General features: G+C 30.3%; 1 protein-coding gene across 8 annotated transcripts in view; it reads right to left on the bottom strand.

Moving 5' to 3' along the window:
• Window positions 1-17,398, bottom strand: part of shd (cytochrome P450 family 24 subfamily A member shade) — a 105,636-nt gene that overhangs the window by 50,492 nt on the left and 37,746 nt on the right. For 3 of the 8 annotated variants that reach the window (XR_015822534.1, XR_015822531.1, XM_088227942.1), the window contains exon 1: window positions 3,070-3,304. The exons of 1 other annotated variant lie outside the window; for it this stretch is intronic. The gene's annotated coding sequence lies outside the window, so the exon portion shown is untranslated. Of the gene's footprint in view, window positions 1-3,069; window positions 3,357-17,398 lie in introns of those variants that run through there. 4 more of the 8 variants (XR_015822532.1, XR_015822530.1, XR_015822533.1 and 1 more) reach the window with 3 other exon arrangements.

Below are 17,398 nucleotides of genomic sequence, written 5' to 3'. Positions count from 1 at the left end.
TAAATAACATAAGAAAAAGAAAACGAAATATATCACCGTGTGAGACCATGATGGTGTATAAAGCGCTGCATTGTTTAACCAAATGTAGCTAGTCTCAATGGTGATCAGTCTTAACTTGATTTATTTATGTATTTAAAAAAAAGGTTTTTTTGTGAGTATATTTAAATTCATATTTTACAGAATTTATTAAAATAGTACTATAATTCTTAAATAAATTAAGATATGTAGTGTAAATATCGTACTAGTTAATTAAGTATTTATTTCATTTTAAAAAAATTCAACTATCTGAAAATGAGGCGATGATAAAAATTTTGAGTGAGTCCAAAATTTTTTAGACAATGGACAGAATGGTCAATTTTACTGCAAATCCCTTGACTTCCATATTCCGTTCTCAAAAATGTTTTTCCTTTCTGTTGTAATAAATTTCAAGCTTCAAAAGACTTTAATATTATATTTTTATAACAAATATCTAGAACCTATTTATGCTTACGCTTACACAGACCTGGGCTGGTATTCTGAAAGGAATTGCGCTCGAGAAGATCGCTCTGTTGGCGTGTATTTAGTACGTAAATACGCGTTAAAAATTCGTTTCCTACGCTCGCTTTTGTGATCAGAATACCACCCCTAAATACTTACTTACATACAAATTCACCCAAACACACACTTTTAATAAAAGTATCATTATTTAATATGTTTAATTATATTTTAGAAACTTCTCTGGTCTGTCTTTCAACCGTATCTTTATTATGTGATTTAATCATTGCTATCTAATTTAATCATTCTATCTCCCTTTGTTAACCATGGAGTTGAAACAGTGTTTGATTTATTTAGTTTTTTATTGCTTACTTCTTGGTATGAACACTTGACCAATTTACTACTATACTCAATTTTTTGTAAATTTATTGATATTGTTTTAACTTTGCTGGAATTCCTCTCATCCATGCGCTTTGTAGCTGCACGATGATTGGTTATCTAGCTTTAATATATCAACTTTAAAATACCTTAATTTTGTAAACGAGGTCTAGAATTCCAATCGTCTATGCGCTTAGTAGCAGCAAGGCGTGTTGTAATCTTACTCCTTTTTACTATTCATATTATTATTATTTTGTAATACACTATTTTATTTATTTATTTGTCAATTTTTTAAAAGTGTAAATGGGGGCTAAATTTCTAACTGTCTATGCGCTCTGTAGCTGCAAGACGTCCTGTAATCTAGCTCCTATCTATTATAATTTTTGATTGATCTTAATTGAAAACGAGGAACTAGAATCCCAACCGTCCATGCGCTCTGTAGCTGCAAGACGTACTGGGATGTTTATTAATTGTACAGCGCCCTTGAGGTGATTTTCACAAAAATGGCGCTTTATAAATTATCCAACTATATATAGACTGTATGTTTCTATTAAATAAATAAATGCCCGGCAAAGATTATTTGTTTTCCCTGTCGAACTTTGTATTAAGTTTGTATAAGCCTGTAGACATTTATAAATAATGAATTTTACAGAGTATATTGTTTCAACAAAAGAAGCGTATTTCGATCTTTTTTTACATAAAGACTAGTCTCCCACCAGTCTAAGAAGTATGAAATATTGTGGAAAAAAACCTTTTCAAATCAGTATTTCATGTCGACCTCGCCGGGAACCGAATTTGGGAGCTCACAAATGATAGCTCAACGTGTTCACACCACGAGATGAACATAATATATTAGCATAATAAGAATAATAACTTTTTTGATGCTTTATAATTTTAACACTGCTAAGTAGGTGCAGTAAATTAATTTACAATTGCTAAATCGAATTAATTTAATTTAGCTGCAAACGACCTATCTTTGGTAAATGTAAATATGGACGTAAAATTTAGCCTTAGAATAATAAAAAAGGATGCAGAAAAAGCGCTTAAATATATATTGCAAAAAATTAAAAACCTTATTCATTGATCTAAAAAAATTTCCCCAGTGTATTTTTATTGTACGATATAGCTATGTTTTTATTATTAATTACAAGGCTATGCGAATATCAGCAATAAAACGTAGATATAATATATTCATTTTGCGCCAATAATATTTTTTAAATCATGCAATAGTTGTACGTTTTCATTTACACGGGAGATGATTATTTATTTATCGCATAGGTGGTATGTTTTTAGAAATTAATAATTTGGCTGAGTGATTATTTTTTTATGGAAATGATATCATTTGAGGTAGGTATGTAAGATACCACTAAACCCCAATTAAAATCTCAAAAATGACATTTCGTTTTTTTTTGTAATGAACGTTTTTTCAAATAAATTTTCATTTTTTAGCTAGCTATTTAACTTTAGGGAAATATTCACATTAAGTAAATAGAGCCTGAAAAAAATAAATTTGTGAAAAATGAACTTTATTAATGTCAACCATTGGCAGGGTATTGATAAAGGATATATTAGGATATTCCCTTGTTTTTACAAACTCTTTTAGTAGATAACGGTTTACATACCGTCATTTTTTTAGCTAGCTTTAGGGAAATATTCATATTAAGTAAATAGAGTCTGAAATACTAAGTTATGGAAAAATGCACTATATTAATGTTAATTATCGGTAGGGATTGATACGCGATATATTAGAATTTTTCTTTGTTTTTACAAACTCTTTTAGTAACGGTTTATATTAATTTTACCCTTTTTTTTATATAAACATTTTGAATTAGGTATTTTCAAAATTCAAAATTTTTACTGTAAGAACTTGAATACACTTTGATAAATATACAATATCATAAAGAATGTAAACATATTTGTTTTGTTTTTACGTGTTTTTTACAATATATTCGTCAAAAGGGCGTTCTTTTGTTTAAACCCAATTGTATTTTCAATATTTTTTTGTATAAAATAAAACACAGATCTTTAAAATTTGGAAATCCATAAAACGATAATTCATGCCACAAAATATAAAATTAGGGATATGAATCTAGAAAAAATCGTAAGAAAATTATACAAGTTATAAATACAAATTATTTATACATCATATGCGATTAACGAAAAATAAACGAGCCGACAAGTCTTAATAAGATGAAAAAAAAAGATTTTTATACTTACGTTAAGCGCGCGAAAATGCAATATTTCCAGTTTTCTCCTTTTTAGGGAAAAATATTTACGTAGGTACTGAAATATTTTTTTAATATTTTAATACTGGCAGCACTTTATTCACTTCACTTATTTCAGAGATTAAACTCAATACCATGAAAAGCGATAAATTTGTAATTGGAACAGCATGCAAGTTCGCGCGCGAATTGCATCTACCGCCGCGCGCCGTGAGAACGTCGAGCGAACTGAGACTCCATTGAAGACAACCGTTTTATTTATTTCCAACCGTAAAAGAGTCCGGTTGTATTGAACGTGAACTTGACCTCGAAAAATTATTCTGTTTTTAAGTTCTTGTCATGTCGGGTCTACACAGAGCCGCATCACTGCATTCATTAAAAAAAATACAGCATCACTTTTACACAAATCTCACAGAGTAAAATAAACACTCAAAAAATTGTCGAAAATTATCAAAAAAAAAAAAAAAACATTTTATTCATTTGTAAATTAACTACATATCCTGAATACATTCCAACAATACTTGATCCCCGTGACAATTTTTTTTTATCGTCACCATTATATTTTTTAATTTTCGATATTAGTTATATTATTTTTCACACAAAACTTTTAACACATATTTATTATATTTATGTTAAAATTGTCTAGTTATGCGAGCATTATTGTTACCAAATCTTTGATGTTATTCTTCAAGCCATTTTTAGTTTTATTGTTCCAAGATATATAATATTTATTAACAAAATTTTGAATTTGTCCAAATTTTTGTAGACAAGGACTGGATTCAAATCCCTAGGGAGCTGTTTATATTAACATATTACAACAGAGATGAAGAACATTTAAGAGAAGGTAATATAGAAGTCTAGGCATCAACAGAAATTATTGAAGAAATATAGATGTTCAAATATGGGCAGAATGGTGAATGTTACACAGTGTGTAAAGTGGTCACTTAAACCAGCCATTGACAGGTCATAAGCCCTGTAGATGCCTAGACTTTTATATTACCTTCTCTTAAATGTTCTTCATCTCTGTTGTAATATGTCAATATAATATTTATGTTATTTTATGTTAATTTGTATATCTGTAACTTGTATTTTGCCGGATACTATGTTTGGTAAACAGCTTCGATGAATAAAAAAAACACAGAGTGTAAAGTAGCCACTTAAACTAGCCAACGACAGGTCATAAGCCCTGTGAATGCCTAAACTTCCATTTTCTTTTCTCAAAAATGTTTTCCCTCTGTTGCAACAAATTTAGAACAGAAAAATTCGTTTAAAAATGTTAACAGGGTCAATTAAAAAAAAGTATTTGGATACTTTTAAGGAATTCTCAACTTCGGCATGGAACGATTTTCTACTTTTGATCGTCTTAATTTCCATCAATATTATTTAAACGTGTAGTTCATTTTGTCATACTATTTTCAAATCCGTGTGATTTAAATTACAAAATGTATGTTTTAAAATCGTAGAAATATAACAATTATTATTATTTATATGCATTTTATGTACCTATTAAACTTGTTAGGACTATTAAATTGGTTCAAAATTATTCGCTTTGTGGCTGGCGTATGAGATGTCAGGCACGATGCTAAACTGAGTGAATGTGACCACCCTGTAGCACCCAGCCTAGGCAGTTGAAGTAGATAATTGCACTTTGCACCATTTCAAATTAAAACTAAAAATCAATGGAAACCCCTTTTTAGGAATTCCAACAAAATCTCATGTAATATAGGTATATATTTTTTTCATGATAAAATGACGTTTAATTAATTAATTTATTTATTTATATATACGCCCAATATGCATTTTTATGGACACATTTATGCATAGAAAATAATAATTTTTTTTAAGTAGAAAGACTCAATGGTATATAGTAAACTTTGAGGGAGTGGAGGCGGGAGAGGGGTGTTTATACTTGAATTTGGTTTAATGATCATTAGAAAGAAGATAACTTGTTATCAAAGAAATCAAGACTGGTATGTTTGTGGCAGAATTCTGGGCACAAAGGAATGAAAACCATAGTTAGTTCTATGGTTGTCGGTATGAAAGAGTAAGTTTTGTCTGAGGTTTCTAGTTGGGATGTTTAATTTTATTGTGTTCAGTATTGTAACGCGGTTAAATTCTGATTTTCTAATAACACGAGGTCTGTTTTGACATTCTCGATAAAAGTGAATAAAAATATTCGCCTAAAATTCGGGAACTCGTGTAGACGGTTTCAGTATGTAAAATAATTTGTTTTTAAATAATTTAATGTAAACCTTAATACTGTTAGTCTACTGATATATATTACATTGACGCTGCTTTGACAAGAGATCGTATCTGCGAATCTTCGATTTTTCAATGAATATGTAATTCCATTTCAATTGTTTATTCGCATCTAATAAGCTGATTTATGTCACGCAACGGCAAAGCTTAATAAATTCTTTTGTGAAAGAATATTGCATAATATAAAGCCATGAATAAATCCAATGAACCGTTTTTTTCTCTTATTTTTTCATACATACAAGATTGAATCAGGTCAGCTTCGAGATCAATTTATTCTGAGATTTTACGCTTTTGGGCTTAAAGAAAAACTATATAAATATAATGTATTTTTGAATTATGATGTTATTAAAGATCATAAAATCAAGGGCTAAATAATAAAACAACATTATTTACAAAACTAATTCAAACATAACTAAACAAAACATATAATTTAACAGAAGATCAAAAGAAAATGGTTATTATTTAGTTGTGGTATACCCGTAGAATTCTTTTGCTTTTCTAGCTGCCTATAAATGTGCCTAAAAATATTTTTTGCTAATACTATTTATACATTTATAAATAAATATATTTATACCAAAACATTTAAATTGACTCATGCAACAGTTGTGCGTCGCGTCGCGTCGCCATCTTATTTTTGAAATATTGTTTTTTTGCGACATATGAATTGACTAAAAACTACTGCAGTAGATATGCATTTTTTGTAAATAATACTTTTCAGTTTTTACACACCCACTGATCAAGGTGATAAATTGAATATTTCATTGCACACTAAAACCCTTTTCACTCGTGCGTCTGCTGTGCACCAAAACATATTTTTATTATTTGACGCGGTATCTGAAAATCAAAATGGCGATCCAAAAAAATAAATAAACGCGGTACATAAAAAATAATCTGATTTGGTTCTCAGTGGATATTTACGATTGTTGTTTAAAATAAAATACGACTCGGTAACAGTTATTCGAACAATTATTAGTAAAGAGAAATGTTTATGGTCAAAATAACAGTTATTTCAGTCATGTAATAGTAAACACAGTAAACATAAAAAAATACGTACGAAATAAATTGTTGTTAACGTATCGCTCAACGGTAAGTTTTGACGGGAGGAATTTGAATATTAAATAGCCACAATATTTATTTAACACTGTAAACCAATGTTTTTTAAATGACGTATTTTTCAAATGTGTAATGTCATTTTTTCGTTCCGAGTTCTAGATTGTTCCATCAGAATTTCAACGAAATATTCAAGAAAGTAAAATTTTACTTTATTAATCTATTTTAATGAGTTGATAATTAATTAACACTATATCTACAAACAAATCATTATTATAATTGTTTACTTTATTTGATGGAATTAAAAATTTTCATATTATTACTAACTGTTCACGTCAGCTGGTGCAGGGTTCTCGCTTCGAAGGTCTCGCCAATCTCGGGTGACATGCGAACGAGGAAAAAGACACACAAAGTTTCTTCAAAATACTATTTATTTTCTAATTCCGCAATGTCACATTAATCCAAATTGAAAATAGTCTGAAAAAGTTGAGCGGGCACATAGCCATTAAATACACAAATCAGCTCGAATAAAACCTCAGGGCAATCACACCCACACACTCGTAAATCGTAACACTCGAAGATGTGTACAAGCCTCGCCTGTCACTTAATACACGTAACACTCGAGGATGCGTACACTCCTCGCCTGCTACGGTCTGACTTTCCGTCAGCAACTCTACAAGCGCACTTGCAGACTTCAAGAAGAAGACTAAAGCTTGTTCCTCTCTCACAAGCTTTCCAAAACCTATTCTACAAAAAAAATACTGATATTTTAGTGCCAAACAAAATATATCTGAGACCCTTTCAAACAATTACAAGATTTCTCTTCCTCAATAAATAAAAAATTATGTGACTAGGACAAAAAACAATAAACTAAATATGGATCTTAACACTTAAGTATAGGACAAATGTCCGGTTCTTTGAAATATTATATAAAAAAATACAAGGGGACAAAGTATACACAGAAAAATAAATATCTCAACTTCAGTAGACGACATTTAAAAGGGCATAAAACAATAATTCACGATATACGACACTTTTGAAATAAACATGTTTCAGAGCAGAACAATAACATCCGAAATTGCTGGTCGGTATACAAAATTAACCAATAAAGCGTTCTTTGTAAAGTATTATTTTAACCCGCTAAATCTTCGGAACGAAGTTGTTAGTAATTTAAACGCGTGCTTTACAAAATGTATCATTTAATAAACGAAATATTGATCAATTTAGTTTTGGCCCTAACACTAACAAATCTATTAAATTTAATATTCACAAAAGCAGTTCATTATAAATTTAAAATTTGCAAGTACAGCACATATTATACAATCTGTTTTTAACATTAACTATAACAACCAGTAGAAATAGGAAAATCTAATATGTCATATTCGGTATGAATATTAATTATTGTTTCAATCCTAATACCTTGTATGCCTGTAATGTGTTTTAGTGTTTTAATACCTCGTGGATTTAAAATAAGTGAAAAATTAGGAAGCTCAGTGGTTTTTATTTTTTAATAAACTATTAAACGTAGCCAATTTTTTTATATTTTTATCACCGCTATGATTTTTTAAAGTTTCGTATTTTTTAAATAACTCCACGTGAGACGTCAAAGATTCTCGTCCGCTTATTGTCTGTCAGTTCTTCCGATTGATCCGTTTAGTGTAAGCGAGCCAGATATCTTTCACAGATATCTTATCATTGGTTGATTCATATGTACCAGTGATTTCCTTCAAAGTTGTTCCTTTTTATAAAAATATTTATTATTTTTTTCGTACATTTTCGAGAAAATTTGCAGCACAATTGAATGCTCTAATTTTTACCTCGCGCAAGAAAACATTTTTTGTATCAAATTTCCCGTAGGGCTGAAGTTCCTCGTTGTAATAAGTTTTTATAGAAAATAGAAAAAATCATTAATTGCATTTTGTTAGTCAAAAACTCGAATAAAATGAGAGTCGTATTTTTTCGACTACAGTTCATACCTTAACCACCTTTGAATTTACGGGTTTATACGGGTAGTTCCAAAAAGAGTATAGTAGCGTGTCAGTAAGGCTGTGGCAGTACACCTTATGTACTAAGAAAATAATGTCAGACGTAGAAGTAGCACGTCAGGCATGCTCGTCTGATCAGTCTTACATTCGCTCAGTATATTACGAGTACTAACTGCCAAAGATTCACTGACACCGTCCTTTATGGGGAATTTCGTAAACAAAATATAACACCGTGGGGTAAATAGCTAAGACGCTTGCATCACTGAGGATTCCCAGTTCGATTCCCGGTAAGACCACAAAACAATAATTTTCTAAAATCTCGGTGTTCTGTGAAAAATATCACTGAATGCTTTATTTTTAGGTAGAAATAAATAAATAAAATTTGAGTATTCATAGGCGAAAAATTCAAGAGAAGGAGATCCATTTATTAGCAAAAATGTTAACACTTAATTATTATAAAGTTTCTATTTAAATCAAACTTAGCATTGCTTTTAAATATGAGAGCATAGAAGCAAACTCAGAAATCTCAACTGAAGTAATTACTGAAATATTTGCGGAAAACTTTGAAAAAATAATTGTGAGATTTCTAATTAAGCTTCACTAACCAATGAAGAATGCTAAGTTTGCGGTGTCAAGTAGTATAATTGAAATCTGTTTTTGCAAGATTCAGGGACGGTTTTGAATTACGCAATTTTTCAGGTAGGTAAGTTTTTATGTATGGTTTATTTTGGCGTCAATAACTCATTTTCCTTTTTTGGTAGATTTTTAAGTTTGTTTTTAATACCCTCATATCGAAAAAACTATTTTGAATTGATTGATATGCATTTTAGGTTGAAAAAAATTATGTTTATGATTAGATAAATAACTTAGGGTCATTTGCATAAAAAGGTAAGTTAAATAAAGTTTCAAGTTAAATAATTACTGGTACTACGACTGCCATCACCCCATTTCAAGGCAGAGATAATGCGCCGCCACACGCGTCTATTCTGGCCACATTTCTTGCTTCTTCCAGGTTCATGCATCTTGTCATACATGCCCTTCGGTTCTGCCTGCTTTTGACATGACCAGACTAAAGATTTTGGTTTATCTGATCGTGCCCCGTCTTCCTTGGTCGTCCTCGTCCAACATTACCGCCATATATACCTGTTTGCTTTCGTCATCCATTCGTTATACGAGTACATGACTAAACCATCTCAGAGACCCTGTCTTAATATTTTCAAAAATACCTGACTCAGATTTACACTCTCGTCTGATTTCATAATTCGTAACCCTGTCATACAATGATTTCCCACACATTCGATTGCATTTCGACCGCGTTTATTCGGTCTTTATCCTTCTTCTGCCAGTTTCACTCCCATTTATAAGTGTTGTGACTAAAACTACGTTATGCACTGCCAGTTTAGCTTCGATTGACATATTTTAATAGCATTTACTGTACTTAGTGCGCCGTTCAGTTTGTTGCCCGCATTCAACATTTAAACCATTGTTACATTTTTGTCAAAATGTGCAAGATGAGTTGTTTTATTTTCATATTTTTATTTTATTTAGTTCTATGTTAACAAAGTCTAACATATATTTACAACACAATATTTACATCTATACTTATTCTAACATCATTTATCACTATTATACACTTAATATAACTGTAAATTTATATATTTAACTATAAATTTATAATATTAACTGTTTCATTTGTACATATTTGCGAACTCTTTTGTCCATTTCGAAGAAAACGCAACAATTATCAAACTTTAAACTTTGTTTGAGTAAACTTTTTTTTTATGTAACTGATCCATCCATAGTACTGTAAGAAAAAGTTCATACAAATCCAAATGAGGATGTTCAATCCTGGATAGAATGATGCATGTAACGGAATATACGAGTATATAAATTAATCATTGAAATCAGCTCTCACTATTTTTATTTATTTAATGAATTAAAATACAATTTTTTAATAGCGATTATGGACTCGTCAAGCCAAATAGTTTTATTAGGTTTTCATATTCCCCTTTTAAAACATCAACGTCTATTTTTTTTTTACACACTATAGATATTTACCATTGGCGTCTCTTTGGTTTCATTTTTAAAAAAAAATGTTTACTATAACTAGAACCATCCAAACCCGCGAAAATGCACAGTTTAATCTGCTGTCTTCGGGCGCACGACGCGCGGTATACAAATATAACTATTTTTGAAAAACGCAAAACGTACCGATACAGAAAAAAATATTCTGTCTAAAAAAATAACAAAATCGGTTCAGTTTTGAGGTGCGGAAAACGGGACAGCGAAACGTCGATTTTGTCCAATCTAACAAAAGGTCTGACATGCAGTTGTCTTTTTCGCACAGTATCGGGGAGGCATGTGCAAGACAGTGACAGGAAAACAATGTTCGAATAGGTATTTATCAAAATTCTCTGTCTTTACAATTTATGTACACTAAAAATAATAATGTATACGTACATATCTAATTTAAAGTAAATACAACAATTGATATCAAACTTTCGATTATGTTCATTTAATTTATATACGCGCATGTACTCAAATCTAGCAATAGCAAAGCAATTCCGGGTTCAGCTTGTATTTCATAAATGGGAAAGGGTGTTTGTGTTTCTTTCACATCGCAACGAAGTGACCAAACGACGTGTTTTTTGCATAGGGATATCTGAAAAGCTGACAAGTTTCGTATTAAAAAAACGTCTCACTTTATCGGAAAAGATGAAAGGAGGCTCGGAGGGCCGATTGCGTAAAGCCCAAAGGGTCGAATTTCCTAACATATAACAGTCTACGGCAGATTTTTTAAAAACTTAAAATTTAATTAACCAAAGCTGTTATTATTACGATGAATGGGGGTTTTCCCTAATGATAATTATGTACAAGTCGGATAGAAATGTGAGATATTGTTAGTATTTCGACATAAAACCTGTAATTTTTCTCATAAATAAAATCCTAATCCGTATTTCTTATTATTTATTTCATTGCTGTCAGCCATTATGATAACGTTTCTGAATCTTCGAATGTCAAGGCGAAATACATAAATAAATATTACTATCTAATTGTAAATATGTAGCTTTTTGAATATGATTATTTATATTATAAGCATCATATTCACTGCTATGTTGGAAAACGTTTTTTTCAGTTACTTGAACGCTCTACATGACAATAATAATATTATATTTACATCACCAATGTATTCCATGTTAAGTTAGGTTAGTTACTTTCGTGATTACGTTTCATTTATGTTATTCAATTTTTCGTACAATAGTTTTGTGTACATTGGCGGACTTATTGCTTTTACCAATATTTTCCAGCCAACCAAAAACAGACTGGTGTAAGTTGATCAAGGTTTTTATTTTCCGATTTTACAGCCTTTTGTTTATTTAACAAAAAATGCTTGTACATATAAAACGAGCCACAACATATTTTATCATATTTATTTCCCGAAAAAAAACTTTGTTTTTTATATGCTTATTTTCGTGATTTTTTATGGTTTAAATTGTGTGGAACAATTTCATTTTGTGTTAGTTATTTCTGTATATACTGTTTTATAGCAATAAATATGTTCTTATTTTTTAGGTATATGGTAAAATTGGCTATGCACTATTTAGCATTTTCAGTAAATTAAAAATAATTATTACTATTACAAAACCATTTGGTACAAACGTTCCTCTTTGAGAAAAAATCACTACTCATCGAATTGCCCTCCGTTTTTATATAATATTGAAATATTGTCGGGTGTACTGGTCAGCGCGTTTGCCTACCATGCAAGAGGCCTCGGGTACGATTCAAATATTTATTTAAAAGGGTGTTTTTACACTAGAATTTTTCATAGTCCCTGAACTGGTTCCTGAGGCGTAAGACTGATCATCTTACCTTCGTGTAACAAAAATAATCCAGATGCGCTGCGATTAGTATACCAATGCAGTGCCCTATGCACCATTAAATGCGGAGAGGGAACAATGATGATAAAATGTTATTTTACACTCCCGATTTATGATAGTTCTGGCTTTTTTTTGTCAAAATCACGAATGTAGCTCCACCAGTTGTCGTTCGATACGCAAAAAAGTGGATGTGTTACGTTTTTATCAGCTCGAAAAATTGAACAAATCTTGTTTTTAATTATTTATTTTTACTTTCTCAAAATTAGAATAATCTTAAAAATAAAAACGGTCTTTGCAATTTTTTTATAGAAAGTAAAAGACGAGTGATACTTTAATCCAAAAATTTGGAATATCCAGCGACTGGTTTCATCGCTTTCGCGACATCTTCGAGACTGGTATCTTTATTAAGAAATTCAATGTATTTATTTATTTATACTTTTACATTGTTTGTATTCTTTTTTTATACAGAATAATGTTCCATTACTGGGGTGTCCCGTGCCGAGGGAAACATTTTACAAAATGTGAAACATGCCTAAGATTAGCTATATAACAAAATTAATAAAATAATAACTATAAAAAAACGTTATTAAACCAATTAACCTAATTATAATTAATATAATAAACAAAAAAAAACAAAAATATTCATAAAAAAACATGACCAATTTATATAGACTAATTTAAAAAATCATAAACAGTGAATACATTTTACATATTTGGCTTGATCCACTCATCGATCCGTGCGCAACCTACCTCTACTATCCATTTCTTAATAGCAATTTTATATTTTGAGAACTTACTAATTGTCCTTATGGATAATGGAAGTAGATTGTACACTTTAACCGAGTAGTAGGTCAATCCTCTTTGACCGAAGGTTGTATTTATTTATTATTATATATTTTTTTAATTTTTTTTTTATGTTTATATATAACTGAGAAAGAGAATTCAAAATTTTATGAGAGTAAATTAAATTAAATAATTTTTGTCTTAAGGATCATTATACGCGATGAAACCGGTCACTGGATATTCCAAATTTGTGGATCACTCGTCTTTTATTTTCTATAATAAATTACAACGAACTTCCATCAAGAATTTTCACTTACAAACTTAAATGTCTTTACAAAAACTATTAATATTGCGCGCTTGAAATGCACAAAAATGTAAACATATTAATAGTAAAAATAATAAACATTTGAAAGTGCCTACAATAATTACACTCGGGATTTATCGTGATTTGAAAATGACTCGTCAAATGTCTAACTTATCTTGAAAAACGACATTTTGATTTGGAAAAGAATTTATAATATTAGCTTAGATTACAGTATAAGTAATATTAAATAATTCAACATGGAGCTGTACAATCTATATCAGGATGTCAACATAGTCACGTTTATCAACAATATTTTGAGTTAGTCCAAATTTTCGTAGACAAGGACTGGATTCAACTCCCTGGGGAGCTGCTTATATTAACATATTACAACAGAGATGAAGAACATTTAAGATAAGGTAATATGGAAGTCTAGGCATCTACAGGGCTTATGACCTGTCAATGACTGGTTTAAGTGGCCACTTTATACACTGTGTAACATTCACCATTCTGCCCATATTTAAACATCTATATTCCTTAAATTCTTTCATCTGTTGATGTTTGTGAAGTTAAAGAGCTAAAACCTTTATTTATGCCGGTGAGATTCATCTAATTAAATTATTTTACCTACATACTAGGCAACGCCTGAAAATGATATTTTTCACAAACATCAACAGATGAAAGAATTTAAGGAATATAGATGTTCAAATATGGGAAGAATGGTGAATGTTACGCAGTGTGTAAAGTGGCCACTTAAACCAGCCATTGACAGGTCATAAGCCCTGTAGATGCCTAGACTTCTATATTACCTTCTCTTAAATGTTCTTCATCTCTGTTGTAATATGTTAATAGTCATGTTTATTTTATAAACAGATTGCGTTGGCTATGTCATTTGCACTGCATGCGCATGGGAGATCCAAAGACCCCAAAAAGAGTATTGTTTAACGACCCAGTGCAGTTGGGAAGAAGTGTCTGAACACCGAGACTTCGATGGTTGGTTGATGTCGCGGCTGACTCTCAAGCTCAGGCTCACTCTCAGGCCTGGGCAGCAAAACTGGAAGGTAGCAGCCAGAGACAGGACCGGATGGAGAGGTAGCTAATGGTTGGAATGATGTGGATAGGATAGATAGCTAGATTACCATACGTCCTGCTGCTAAGAGCGCACGGGCACTTAACATTATGATATATTTAAAAAAAGACAGGAGAATCCCGCATCGTTTTGTATTAAACATGCGTTAATGAGACGAATGTATTTATACAAAACCTGTATCTCAAATTCATGCGTCAATTATTTTTTTCTTGTTGAAATTTACATACGATCAACGGAAATATATTTTACTTCTAAAAACCGAAATAATACTCGTTTTAGAATTATAAAACCCACTCTGACAGTTTTCATGTTTTAAAAATGCAATAAATATGCTAATATTCCACTAAATTATTTTCAATTCAATAATAGCTAACGGTTGTCAATTATAAATTAGAATTTACTGTCGTTTTAATCCTGGTTCACTTAAAGATGATTAATAAATTTTAAGTGAAGTTCGTTGAACTAGTGACCAAGTAACAGACATTATTAAAGCTAAACGATTATTATTTATTTGTTTTTACACATTTGAATTCTTTTATAAACCAACAATATTTTGAGTTTGTCCAATTTTTTGTAGACAAGGACTGGATTCAACTCCCTGGGGAACTGTTTATACTAACATATTACAGCAGAGATGAAGAACATTTAAGAAAAGGTAATATAGAAGTCTAGGCATCTACAGGGCTTATGACCTGTCAATGGCTGGTTTAAGTGGCCACTTTACATCCAGTAATCCATTAAAAGGAAATAAATGGATAGAAATTATAAGGAATTTAGAGAATAACCTGATTGGGATCCATTAAAAGCGAATGTTGTTTGTAAACATTAAAAAACAAACAAACTAAAAAAACAACACCCTTCAATTTTTCTTGTATGTGCATTCACAACGAATGTAACCCCGCCGAGCGATTGAGAAAACACTTACGCTTCTAACTTTTTTTGTAGTTTCTACCGGACGTAAATTGGTTCAGTAATTCTAATTTACGTCCGGTTTTCAGCTAAATGTACATCTTTGCCACGAGCAGGTTTTTAGTTTTTAAAATCTCAAATTTATTAACTAGAAAAAAAGTTAGAAGCGTAAATGTTTTTTCAATCGCTCGGCAGGGTTACATTCGTCGAGATGCACATACAAGAAAATGGAAGGATGTTGTTTTTTTAGTTTGTTTGTATTTTAATGTTTCAAAACAACATTCGCTTTTAATGGATCCCAATTAGGTTATTTCCTTAAATTCGTTATAACTTCTATCAATTTATTTCATTTTTAAAATGGTAAGTAAACTATTAACGAGTACAAATATTCTAAATTATTAATTCAATTAATTTAAAATGGTATATAAACTATTTTTGGTTAAAATATTTAAAGTTGCTGATTTGATCGAAATCTGGTATCAATAAAAAAAACATGGCCACGCGTAGAAAACAGAATCTTGAAAAATGACATTTTGGGCCGCTTCATTTTAAATTTACTTGAATAAAAAAAAACTACTTCAATAACAATCATTTTCTATAATTTCGAAAAAAAAAAGTTCTTCGTCATGATTGGGTTTAACAGACGGAAACTTTTAAGGGGCTGAGATCTCCTTTACAAATCCTATATACAAACCGATTTAACAAACTGGTTTATTTGATAAACTCGATACGAACATGCAAAATAAAAATCCATAAATTAATATCATTTATTCAATTTGTTTATCTTGTACTTACTTACCTGTTGGGCAGGTTTTTTCGTCGACTTGTCAGAATTCACTTCCTGTAAGAACATCATATTTGTAACAGAGATTCCCAACAGTATCTATTTAACTGGACCACCATTTTTATCATAAACACATTACTGTAATCTTCATCGTTCTTTTTTCACACCTAATAATGCACAGGGCACTGCTTTATTTTATTTTATTTTATTTGGGAAATCAACAGCTCTACATACATATTTTTAGTAAACAAACAGATATAGTGTATAAACTCAGAACTAATAACATATTTCCACATAGTATACAAAGTTAGTAAAGAAAATATATTACATATCAAATAAATACATACAATTTATGCGTATTAAAATGTTATTTTCATGTTCTCAATAATCAAAGATTTTTTAATATTTATTTTAAGAACATTAAGTTCCTGTAAATTGGGCGGGATAAGGACAAAAATGCTTGAAGAGAGGATAAGGAGGGGAGGGGAGATGTACATATTTATTATTATAATGTCTACTAAGTTACATAATACATTTTTAGTGTAAATTTTAAATCTGACAGAGTGATGTTTGTGTAATCTATATTTTTAAATTTTGTATTGTACATTGAAAAAGTCCTACGAAAAAAGCTTTTTTAATATACGATGTTTTACTTATTGGTACATGAAACATGTGGTACCGTCTACAAATCCTGGCTGGCACATGTATTGTTATTAAACCAAGCAGCTCTGTACAGTCAACCATTCCTGTCATAATTTTGTAAAGCAGTAGTTGGTCCGCACACTCTCTTTGATACCAAAAATGACCAAGATGCACTGCGATTGATGGACATTAATTTATAACTTGGGTTTTTGTATCTAAAAATAAACTAAGTGTCTTTGTTGTTGATGGTGTTAACTTCATAAATTTATTTTGTTGAACTTTAAAAAAAAGTGCACTTCGTTTTAATAAAGACATCCAGCAACGATTATTATTTTATATTTTTTTAAATTTTTTAAAATTTTTCTATTTGTGTTCCTCTTTAAGGTGATTCTAACGAAAATACGAAATTAATTATTCATAGATGGCGCTATTATCATTTTTATTGGAAAATGAAATTTTAACGTTTATTTTCTATTAATTAATAAAATATATATTTTTTTTGTTTTGTACACCATTTTGTGAAAAGAACCAAAATATATTGTTATGGTATCGATAAAGTGTAAAGTTTCCGCAAACCAAGTTTTATAAAATTTCCATTGAAAATTAACGTAAAAATGCCATTATTCAATAAAAAAATGATAAA

The sequence above is a fragment of the Micrasema longulum genome, unplaced genomic scaffold (assembly GCF_059751315.1).
Source record: "Micrasema longulum isolate JH-2025_06_02 unplaced genomic scaffold, ASM5975131v1 h1tg000548l, whole genome shotgun sequence".
In the NCBI taxonomy this organism is placed as follows: Eukaryota; Metazoa; Arthropoda; class Insecta; order Trichoptera; family Brachycentridae; genus Micrasema; species Micrasema longulum.
The sequence above is the reverse complement of the archived record's forward strand: the minus strand, read 5'-3'. Positions and strand labels throughout refer to the sequence as shown.